At 35.5% G+C, this 12,101-nt stretch overlaps 1 pseudogene; it reads left to right on the top strand.

Annotated features, from left to right (window-relative positions):
• Window positions 1-2,821: 2,821 nt before the first annotated feature.
• On the top strand, window positions 2,822-2,942 carry LOC115069697 (annotated as a pseudogene).
• The last annotated feature ends 9,159 nt before the right edge of the window (window positions 2,943-12,101 follow it).

Genomic DNA, 12,101 nt, shown 5'->3' with positions numbered 1-12,101 from the left:
ACATTGAATAAAGTAAGGAAGAAACCAGAAGATGGAAAGACTTCCAATGCTCATGAATCACTAGGAATAATATTGCAAAAGTGGCCACCTGTTAAAAAGGAATCTAAAAATCCAGTGCAATCCCTGATGAAATTCCAACACAATTTTTCACAGAAATTTAAAAATTAGTCTCAAAGCTCATATGGAAACTGAACCCCCCCCCCCAAAAAAAAAATAACAGGATAGTCAAAACAGTCTTGAGTAATAGAAGAAAAGATGGAGGAAAATAATAGAAGAAAATCACTATTCTTAATTTCAAATTATACTATAGAGTTATAGTAATAAAAACAGCATGGTACTGACATAAAAAGAGACACATTCATCTGTGGAGCAGAATTGACCATACAGATTCAAGTCCATGCACTTTCAGACAATGATTTTTACAAACTGGGAAAAAGCACGCAGTAGAGTAAAGACAGCATATTCAATAAATTGTGCTGATCAAACTGAGTTTCTACATGTGATAGAGTGAAATTTGATCCCAATCTCTCACCCTGCACAAAACTCAAATTCAAATGGATCAAGGACCTCAGCATAAGAGCTGATAACCTGAATCTGATACAGGAGAAAGTAGGAAATACAATGATATTTAATAGGCAGAAGGAAGGAGGCTCTGGACAGGATATCAGTTCAGGCATTAAGACAAACAAGTGACAAATGGGAAGTCAAGGAACTAGAGCATACAGCAAAGGATGTTATTATTTGAGTGGAGACATAACCTAGAGAATGAGGAAAAATATCTAAAATTAATACATCTGACAAAGGAAGTGGTAGCACTTACTTTTGGTGAATGTGCCACTATAATGTTGAGCTGCTGTAGAAATCAGCATAGAGCTTCCTCAAGTATCTAGAAATAGATCTACCCTAATATCGAGCTATACCACTCAGGAATATACCCAAAGAACTCTATACTCTACTACAGAGAAACCTGGTTGTCTATCTTCACTGCTACTCTGTTCACAGTGGCCAGGAAATGGGAACAACCTAAAAGGCCAACAACTGGTGGATGGGTAATGACAACTAGGAACAGAGTAATATTCTTCAGCTATTAAAAGCGATGCAATTTTCTCATAAATGGATGGTACAGAAACAATGATACTGACTTCAGCAACACAGTCTCAGAAAGACGGATATTGTATACTTTCTTTCTTACAGAATGTTAGCCTTAAATTTTTGATGTGTTTCATTTGAAAAATGCATAGATGTCAGGAAACTAGTAAGGGACTATGGGAGGAAGATTTTCAAAGCAGAGGAGATTGAACACACTGATATAAATGGAGAAAACACAATGATGGAACAGGAATGATTAAAAGATTAGAAGATGTGTGCACGGGATAGAGGATGAGTATGGGGAAGGACAAGTAACACTAAAGGCCTTTTGAAAAGTCATTTGGAAAGCTACTATGATACTTCTTATAGTTTGTACATATACATACATAAACAGAATTTAAATTGAGGCTCCTTATGGGGACACAACGCCCAATGCCACACGCTACATACTGACAAATGAAAAGCCCAGTCCCACAAACGTATTACTGTAGTTGTTGGCTAGGTTATTGCCATTGCTCTTGGTTACCCTCCAGAATGTCTCAGAAGATCTTATTGTTGAAGACACTACATTTTCGAGTTATAGAACGTGGAGAAACCAAGTTGAGGATCTCTGGAAACTTTGTGCCTACTGACTAGCTTTCAAGTGCTGGAAGGTGCTGTACATAATATAGATAAAGAAAAGTAATCATCAGTCTTACCCAGCTGTGAACTCTGTGGGCTGTGATATTGGTTTGATTGGCAAGATATGCCCAGCTGTGCAATAGTGGCATGAAAGTCATGGCAGGTATCAACCACATGCTGATTGGATTTGAGGCCTAATTTACAAGAAATAAACATTTCCTATCACTATTTTCCTAATAAGAACCTGGAGTTAGATAAGACTCAGATCTTTGGGAAGACCCTACTACTATTATTCTGCTAACTGAACTGAACTAGTTACTTTTCTGTTGCTGTGATAAAATGCCATGATCAATGCAATTTATAGAAGGAAGAGTTTATTTGGCTTATACTTCCAGAGGGATAAGAGTCTATCACAGTAGTGGGTGAATAGCAAGAGATAGTCAGATCAGAAAGCAAAGCACACCTTCAAACATAAACAGGAAAATAAGAAGACAAACAGATAATTAGACAATGTTATCACCTCTCAATGCCCACCCCCAATAATGTGCTTCTTCCACACCTCCTAAACCTTCCAAAACAGCACCACCAACTGAATATATGGATAGACCAAACTGGAACTGACAAGTTTAAAAAATCAGGACACAAAATTGAGTTGGTAAAGAAAGGGTGGATCTGAAAAGACTTGGTGGGGACTGTCATCAAAAAATATTGTCTGAAATTCTCAAAAACTTAAAATATTTTTGAGTTATATTTATTTAATTTTAAGTTATTATTAGTTTCAACTTTATTTATTTATTTAATGTATATGAATGTATTGCCTGTATGTGTGTAAGTGCACCTGTGTCATGCAATGCCCACAGAAATCAGAAGAAGGCATTAGATCCCCTGGAACAGAAGTTACAGCAGTTGTTAGCCACCGTGTAGGTTATAGTACTGAACCCAGGTCTTCTGCAAGAGCAGTCAGTGCTCTTAACCACTGAATCATCTCTCCAGCTCCCTAATATTTATTTTTTGAGTTCTTTAAAGAACTCTTTAGGTTAATGATTACTCTAGATCATTGAGTTCAATCTTTTATAGTTGGTTCAAATAACAATCTTAATATTCATAGTAGATCACTTCTCAGCCTTTTGGCTAAGATCAAGTGTAGTATCTGTTCTTATCAGCTTAGTAATATTCATAGTAGAACTTATTGGACCAAAATCAATAAACATTTATAGTAATGTATATTTCTCTTGTATGGATGGAGGATTCTATTTTAAAGTGTATTCACGCTATTACTAAAGATCTCATCATCCGATTAGGACAGGCATTATGACTCCTACTCCCTGTGATTAGGACAGGTGCCATGATTGTGTCCCCTGGTGAGTCAATTAAGACTTGCACACTTCTCTGCCATCTCCATCCCTGTGGTTACAATGGGCACCATGGTTCATGTTCCCTGGTGACCTAGTTAGGATGTCCACACTCCTCCACGAACTTCTCTCCCTGTGATTAGGACAGGCACCTTGGCTCATACTTCTTGGTGAGTTATTTAGAATGTGTCTATTCCTTCACAATCTCTCAGGCCTAGTTGTGACTACACCTGACACATAGGACCAGAGTAGAATCACACCATCCCTCTGACAAAATAAATAAATAGAAAGTGGAAATCTGAAGCACAGACCAACTTTTTATTCACATCTGATATTAGTGAAGACAGTACTGCAATAGAAACAGAAGCAAATATCTACTTTACAAAGGCTAGAATTTCATATTGAACCCACAACCAGGGGATAGAGAGATGGTTTAGTGGTTAAGAGCAGTTAAGAGCTTTAGGCAGAGGACCCAGGTTTGGTTCCCTGCACCCACATGTCAGCTAACAACCATCCATAACTCCAGTTTCAGGGCACCCCATGCCCTCTTCTGATCTCTGTGGACACTGCACAACATGGGTGCACTTACATGCAAATAGACAATACACTCATACACATAAAAGAAAAACAATGAATAAAATATTTAAAAAATAAAAAACAACGAAAATATGAAGCTCATATGCCCAAGTCCCAATACAAAAACAAAAAGCATGGAAAAATCAAAGTAAAATGTTTACATTAAATCTCAGTATTACAGAAGGGTCCTATACAGAGAACTACTCAGAAATCCCAGGACACAGAACTTAAAAGAACAATCATGAATATGATAAAAGAATTCAAGGATTTTAAAGAATATGCAAGCATGAGGTTAGTAATACACTCCTGATAGAAGCCCAGGAAAACACAAATATGCTGTTGAATGAAATAACATACAATTAAGAATTTGACAAGTAAATTCTTTAAGAGATAGAAATATTGAAGAAAACTGGAGCAGAATAAAGATGGCATTGACAGATTCAATGAGCAAATTAGGAAAACAACAACAAAACAAAACAAAAAAATGGGAGAAAGACGTACCAGCAGAATGAACAAATGGGAAAAATATATGAAGACTGGATGATAAAGTGAGAGATAAACACTCTAAGGAAAGGATATGACTTCCCAAAAATGTGATATGCAGGACTGTATGATGTCATGAAAATTCAAAGTTTAGGAATTATAGGTATAGATCAATGGTACTGACCAGAGATTAAACAGAAACATAGAGGAAAACATCCCAAAATTAAGGAAAGATATACCTACACAGATATGAGAAGCACACAGGACATCAAATAGACAAAACAAGAAGATAAACTCCTCGAGACACATCATAGGAAAACATTAGATATACAGAGAGGCCTGAAACTGCGAAAGAAAAACAGTAAGTTACATACAAGGGGAAACACATTAGAATTACCACTGACTTTTCAGTGTAAACTTTAGAAGACAGAAGAGCTTGGAACAATGTATTCCAAGTTGTAAGTAACCACAAATGTCAACGCAGACCTCCTTACCCATCAAAACTCATTTATAGTTGAAAGGGATAGAAATATGTTCCATGATATAAATAGGTTGAAAGAACTCTTGCCCACCAAACCACCCCTACAGAGAATAATGGGAGCAAAAGTAAGGATTGAAGAAAAGAATGACCACACCCAAAAGGCTATGGAAACTGAATAAAGTTATAATTATAGAAAAAGCAAAATATAACTTAGAACCCAACCATAAAATGAAATGTCAGTAACCAAAACACATCTAAGATAATATCAATAGAATATCAATGGCCTCAATTCTTCAATCAAAAGGCATGGGCTAGCTTGAACAAATTAACAAACAAAATCCCTCTTTCTGTTTTCTACATGAAATTCATCTTAGCTTACACTGAAAAGAAGGGAAATAATATTACAAGCAAATGGCATGAAGAAACAAGCATGGCTTGCTATCCTAATATCAAGTAAAACACTTTAAATGAAAATTAATCAGAGACAATAAAGGACACATCATCCTGATCAAGGGAACAATTATTACTAAGAAGATCTTATATTCATGAACATATATGAAGTAAACTCTGGAGCATCCAACTTCATACAAATAGTACTACTGGACTTCAACATACAGATTGACTTCATAATTGTTGGTGACGTAAATACCCCACTCTCTCTAACAGACATCAACCAACAAAGAACAAACAGAGAAACATTTAAATTAAAGGACATATGTCAAATGGACCTAACATATATCTACAGAGTATTAAACCCAAGTACCAACAGATGCACATTCTATTCACAGACCATGGAAGGTTCTCTAAAATAAACCACAGAATGGAGCACAAAGTAAACCTCAACATGTACAAAAACACTGAAATAATTCCATGTATTTTATTGGACCACAATGTAATAAAGCTTAAAATCAACAGTAAAAGAAGCCCTAGTAAATGTGTGAGCTCATGGAGATTGAGCAACACACTTGAATAATGAATGGGTCAAAGAAATAATCAAGAAAAAAATAATAAAAAATCCTGGAAGTTAAGTAAAGATGAAAGCATAATGCAACAAAACACTAGGACACATTAAAAGCAATCCTAAAAGATGAGTTTATGGTTCTGAGAGCTTCATTTAAAAATGAGAAATAGCACAAATAAGTTACTTAATGATGCAGCTCAAGAATCTGGGAAATAAATACAAAATCAAACAGAAAAGATGAAAAGAGATAATAAAAATAAGGAAAGGAATCAATGAAATATAAAGTAAATAATATAAAGAATTAACTAAATTTAAGAGCCGGTTCTTTGGAAAGATAGACAGACTCTTAGCACAGGTAGCCAAAGGCAATAAGCCCAAACCCAAATCAACAGCGATAATGAAAGGAAAGCTATACAACGGACACCAAAGTCATTCAGAACACTAAATGGGATTATTTTAATAACTTATACTCTGCTGAATTTGAAAAGCTAAACGAAATGCATCAATTTCTACATTCAAGAAAACCACCAAAGCTAGACTATGAAGAGATCAATAACTTAAACAGATTCACATATGAAAAAATGAGATTGAAACAGTAATACAAAGCCTCCCCACAAGAAAATTCCAGGCCCAGATTGATTCACTGCAGAATTTTACCAGACCTTTAAAGAAGAACTACAACCAATTTTACTTAAATTAGTCAAAAAATATAAACAGTAGGAAAGCTCCAAAATTCTTTATTTGAAGTCAGCATCACTCTAATAATAAAACCAGGTATAAAGATAGAAAAAATAAAGAAATCTACTGATCAATATCCACACTGAACATAGATAAAAAAAATTCTCAACCAAATACTTGATGACATATAGACACATATCAAAAAGATGCTGCAGCTTGATCAAGTTGGCTTTATTCCAGAGATGTAGGGATGGTTCAATATGTATAAGCCACTAAATTTAACAAATCATATAAACAATTTAAAAAGAAAAATTATGTTCATCTCAAAGGATGCAAAAAGGTTTTATGACAAAAATCCAACATGTATTCATGATAAAAGTTCTAGAGGGAATTGTGCTAGTGGGAACATAGTTCAACCTAATTAAGGCTATATACAACAAACCCACAGTCAACATTATTCTAAGTGGAGCAAAGCTAAAAATGTATGCATTATAACAGGAATGAGACAAGGCTATCCAATATCGCCACTCATTTTCAATACAGCAGTAGAAACCCTGGCTAACAAAAGAATAACATAAGGAAAGGAAATTAAAATGGAATTGGTGCTAACTACAAAAGAAGTTATATTATCACTATTTGCAGATGATATGATATTATACATAAAAATCCCAAACATTCCACCAGAAAACCTGTAGAAATAAGCTATACTTACAGCAAGTGTCAGGGTACAAAATCAATAAAAAAAAAATCACTGACATTTTTTTATTTACCAATGACAAGCAGTCAGAGAAAGAGATCATGCAAAGACTCCCACTGACAATAGCCTCAATAAAATCTAGAAAAATACTAATCAAAGATATTAACAATTTCTACAATAAAAATGTTAAATATTCTAAAAAGGAGAAGACACTAGAAGATGTTAAGACCACCTATGCTCACAGATTTTCATAAATGATATGGTGAAATGATTATTTTACCCATATCAATTTACACATTTCAAACTATATTACAGAGCTGTAAACACAGCATGGCATTTGTACAAAAATAGACATAAAGATCAGTGGAACAAAAAAGAAAACTGAAATATGAGTGCACAAGTCACCGCCAACTGAAATTTTACAAAGATCACAATAATACACACTGAAGGAAAGACAGACTCTTCAACAAAGGGTGCTAGGAAACTGGATCTACACATGTAGAGTCACCCGTATCTATCACCCTGGAAAAAAATCAACTCCAAATATATAGAAGACTTCATGAGAAATCTGAAATGCTAAAACTGTTGAAAGAAAACGCAGGTCACACCCTGCAAGGTATAAGTGTGGGAAATGACAATCTAAATCGGACTTTGCTTGCTCAGGAATTAAGGTTAAAAAATCAACAAATAGGACCTCATTAAATGGAGAAACTTCTGTACAGCAAATGAAATAATCAGTCAAGTGAAAAAGAACCTACAACGGAAGAGAACCTTTGTGAGCTGTAAATCGGATAGATGCTTTATTTCCAGAATATATTCAGAAGTCCAAAAACAAAGAATCAAGTAAATATATGACTTAATTTAAAAATAAGCTACAGATCTGAACAAGGAGCACTCAAAATAAGAAATAAAAATGGCTAAGAAATGCCTTAGAAATGGTGTTCCACATCCTTAGTAACTAAGTAAGTGAAAATTAAGATTTCTTACGATTTCATCTTATTTCAGTCAGAATGGCTTGGATAAAAAAAATGATAAATTCTGGTGAGGATTTTGGGAATTGCTGCTGGTAGCATTGCAGACTGGTGCACCACTGTGGAAATCTGTGTGAAGAACTGTTAAGAAACTAAAAGTACATCAACCACATGATACGACTGTACCACGGCTTGGTTTACACCCAAAACGCCCAATATCCTACTATAGAGATTCTTGCTCACCTTGCATATTGCAGCTCTTTTTACAATAGCTATGAAATGTGAACTACCTAAGTGCCCTTCAGCAGATGAATAGATAATAAAAATGTATTGCTTTTCACCATGGAGTTCTCCTCAGCAGTAAAAAAGTAGTATATCATGTGCAGGTGATTGGATGCTCAAGTCCTAAGTGAGGTAGAAAAGGTTGTCCTGAATGAGGTAGCTCAGACTCAAAAAATACTGACAAGCCATCTCATTTGTGGATCCAAGCTGCAAATCCTCAAATATGAGTATATATCCTGATATAACTGTAGGAGCTAGGAAAACGAAAAGTAAACTTGATGAGAGAGGTAAAAAGAGAGCTTGAAAAAGGGTGTGTGGGTGAAGTAAATAAGAGCTTAAAAGAGGGGAATGAGGAACATGAGGCTATCTTAACTAGGTGGGAGGATGGGGGGTGGGAGGATGGCAGAAAAATGAGATGAACAATACTTAAGTGGTATAAAGAAACCAGAGGGAAATTTAGTATTTAACAAGGCTACTGAAAAATATGCCTGTGATATAAATGTGGATGCATGTGTATAGCTGATGGCTATATAACAAAAAAGACAGTGCTGTGTGTGGCAAACCTCCGTTTGTCATGTTCTTCAGGGTAGTCTGAGACTCCACATGTAATATAGTCTATTGCCTCCTTGCTTGCCTTCCGCAATTTAAAGGTAAGACCCTAGTTCTGAAGGCACCACATATGTTCGACAAAGGACTTGGAGTAATTGAGCTGGAACTGACCTGGGAACCACATCCCTGAACATACTATGATGATACCACGCTATCAGAAGATACTATTCAAGCTGCCAAGGGAGCAAAAGAATCAATAATCCCACCCAGCTGTGAAGTCTATGAACCACAAAATTGACCAGCCTAGCAAACTATCTCTATTGCTGCAGTATTGGCACACACTTATGACAAAAAATAGCTGTCTAATTGGAGTTTCAGTCCACTCAACAGGAGAGTAAGATGTGTGGTGCTATAAACATAGCCAAGTAAACAAGACTGGAGATGTAATAGTTCTCAGAGAAAAGCCTACTTCTGTTACTTGCCCAGACCATCGTAATCTCTTACTGTATTCTAAATACATGTTATATTGACAGATCAATGCACCGTTCACCACTCATCAAAGAGCTTCTTTTTATAACAGATAGAGACCATTGCAAAGTTACACAATTGGTTGAGTGCAGAAAACAAGAGTACTGTAAGGTGCACAACCCTAAGTGATACATCTACAAGCAACCTCTTCAACCAAGGTTCAGTGTACATGATGGGAGAATACAGAAGGAACATAAGAGTCAGAGGGACAAGAGACCTACTGATAGTTAATGTATTCTAGACATGATAGAGAAGCTGCATCAATGGACTCTCCACAATATGATAATCTAACAGAATCTTCATAATGACTAAACCAGTTCATAAGTCAAAGTGGACAGTGGGAATGATAAGGGGTTCCACCTCAAAATGAAGAGCTACGGGCAGTCAATAGATGCTGAGGGACAGTCAGTTTTTCCCAGGGACCAGCTCCCTGAGAGCTTATTTAATTGCCAATGCAGTCTTTAACACAGGTACTCATGAACACCACAAAATGCTCTCAGTGCATCGTGAATTGTGTGTGTGTGTGTGTGTGTAGGTATGTATGTATGTATGTATGTAACAATTTATAATAAAAAGAGAGCATGAAACTGAGATCAAGTGGCAAGCCAAGGGAAGAGTGGGATGGGGACTGGGAGGGATGGAAATAATGCCAAGAGTACACTCATGTATGAAACTGTCAAAAAAAATTAAAAATAAAATAAAATTTAAAAACAGTGTTTCTATTCTTAATGTAATGACTTCATACGTATAACTACTCTTGAAAGTAGTGTAAACTTTTATAATTTACTATGCATTTGAAGTAATGACTGTATAATTTTTTATAGTTCTATGTACATTTATGAGTTTAATGCAAATGTGAAATGGAAATAAGGCAAATAATGGTTCACTTGTTGATTAAGGGGAAATGTTTAGAGCAATTAAAGTAACACATGAGAAGCTATTTTTATATAGGTAATTTAATATGGAATGCCCTTATCATGACTGCCCAGTCAAATGCCTATAAGTTACATCTTACACAAAAATGAACCACAGTCCTTGGGTGGGTCAGTCCCACCTGCATTGCTAAGACATCGGTATTTATCTTCTTATCAAGTTTGAATAGTTCATGTTATCACTACCAATTTATGAACTTCAGTGTGTTTGAATTGATTCAGCCACCTGAACAATACAGCTTCATATATGTAACAACATCTTTTCACGGTTTTTTTTGTTTTATTTTTTTTCTGGGCACAACAGTGAAATCACTCACATGAATTTAACTGTAGTTGTGACAGTATGCACAAGATCGATCCAGACACTATCGCAGTGCAGAGGCAGAAAGATGTTCAGGAAATTTCACCCCTTCTTGGGGAACTATTGAAAATTAATGGCTGTGCTGAGGGATGGTCAGCTTTCTTCTAGTCGGTGGTCTGTGAGAAGGTACCCCTTTTCCAGCACATGTCCCTATCCTAGGGGCCACACTAGCAGCACTAAGAATTCAGTAGGTTGAAAAAAGAACAGTGCATGGATTTGGGAGGGAATAGTGGTGATGGGGAGAGCAGATGAATTGGAAGGGAGAGGAAGGGGGTTGGATTTGATCCAAACACATACACATATGCAAAATTCTCAGACAATAAAATGTATATATACAAATGAAAAATTGCATTTCAGTTAAAAATATCAGCAAACAACCTAAACACTCCATAGATATTTAGAGAAATGTTCTTATACTATCACTCCTTAAATTATCTTTAGTATTTAAAATTGAAGAGAAAATAAAAATGTTAAAGAAAATTTCTTCAAAGAGATCATGAGAGTATTTCTTCTGTTTCCTTGAATCCCTTCTCTTCAGTATCTGCTCATTGAGTGTTACAGTGCATCTTGCAGATGCTGGACACTACACTGAGCTCTTACGATAGAAAGGAAAGCAAGACTTACTATTTCCTTTCCTACACTTACATTTCCACAAAGGCAGTAAGTAACATTTATTAAAGTAAATTCCCTAATTTAAGATAGTTGCCCAAGCTATGAAAAAATAAAGTAAGATTAGAAATAAAGTTAGAATAACAGGCATAAAAATATTGAAGGACGGTAGGATAGACTGTTAATAGGTGTCTAGGAAGTGCTGCTAAGGAAAACTGGTTGTTTTAATATCACTGGAAAACATGTTACCTTCCAACTCATGCTTTTCACTAGCACAAGTAAAAAAAAAATACTAAGCTAGAATATCAAAAGCACTATTATTTCAAATGCATATCATGTTTGACAGATAAATTAAACATCTAATAGAACTTTCACTCAATTTTCCAAGTAGAACAGCTGATAATTACACTCTGGTTTTGTTTCAAGACATATGTCAAAATTTAGAACAAAGCATGAATTACATTTGAAGTCCTGGGAAAGCTATCCATTATTATGGTATTAGATTTATTTAATGAGATTGTCTAATTAAATACAAAAATAACCATTTAGCTCATATAAGAAATATTGCTCAAATCTTAAGATGTGAAATATCAACATTATCTTTTTTGATATTTTTATTACTTCTTTGAGGTTTTCATGAAATCTGTTTTGATCATATTCAACACCCCTAACTAATCCTTTCTCAATTGCATTCCCTCCTCCTTAACCCGCATACACCATGCCACCTTTTTCTTTAAAAAATGTCCATTAAGTAAAATATGTGTTCCCCAAACATTCTTGAATATATATGCATCCACTTGAGCTTGGTCAAAGTTCAAGGGGTCATACCCTTAAAAAAAATTACCCTCCCTCTCCCACAAGCTGTCAATTGCCAACAGTTCCTCAGCCAGAGTGGGGTTTTGTGCCCACCTCCTCATCTGGAAGACCTGCT

This window comes from Nannospalax galili, unplaced genomic scaffold (genome assembly GCF_000622305.1).
Source record: "Nannospalax galili isolate Female #2095 unplaced genomic scaffold, S.galili_v1.0 scaffold1214, whole genome shotgun sequence".
Taxonomy (NCBI): Eukaryota; Metazoa; Chordata; class Mammalia; order Rodentia; family Spalacidae; genus Nannospalax; species Nannospalax galili.
Note: the sequence above shows the minus strand (reverse complement) of the source record. Positions and strands in the feature narration are given on the sequence as shown.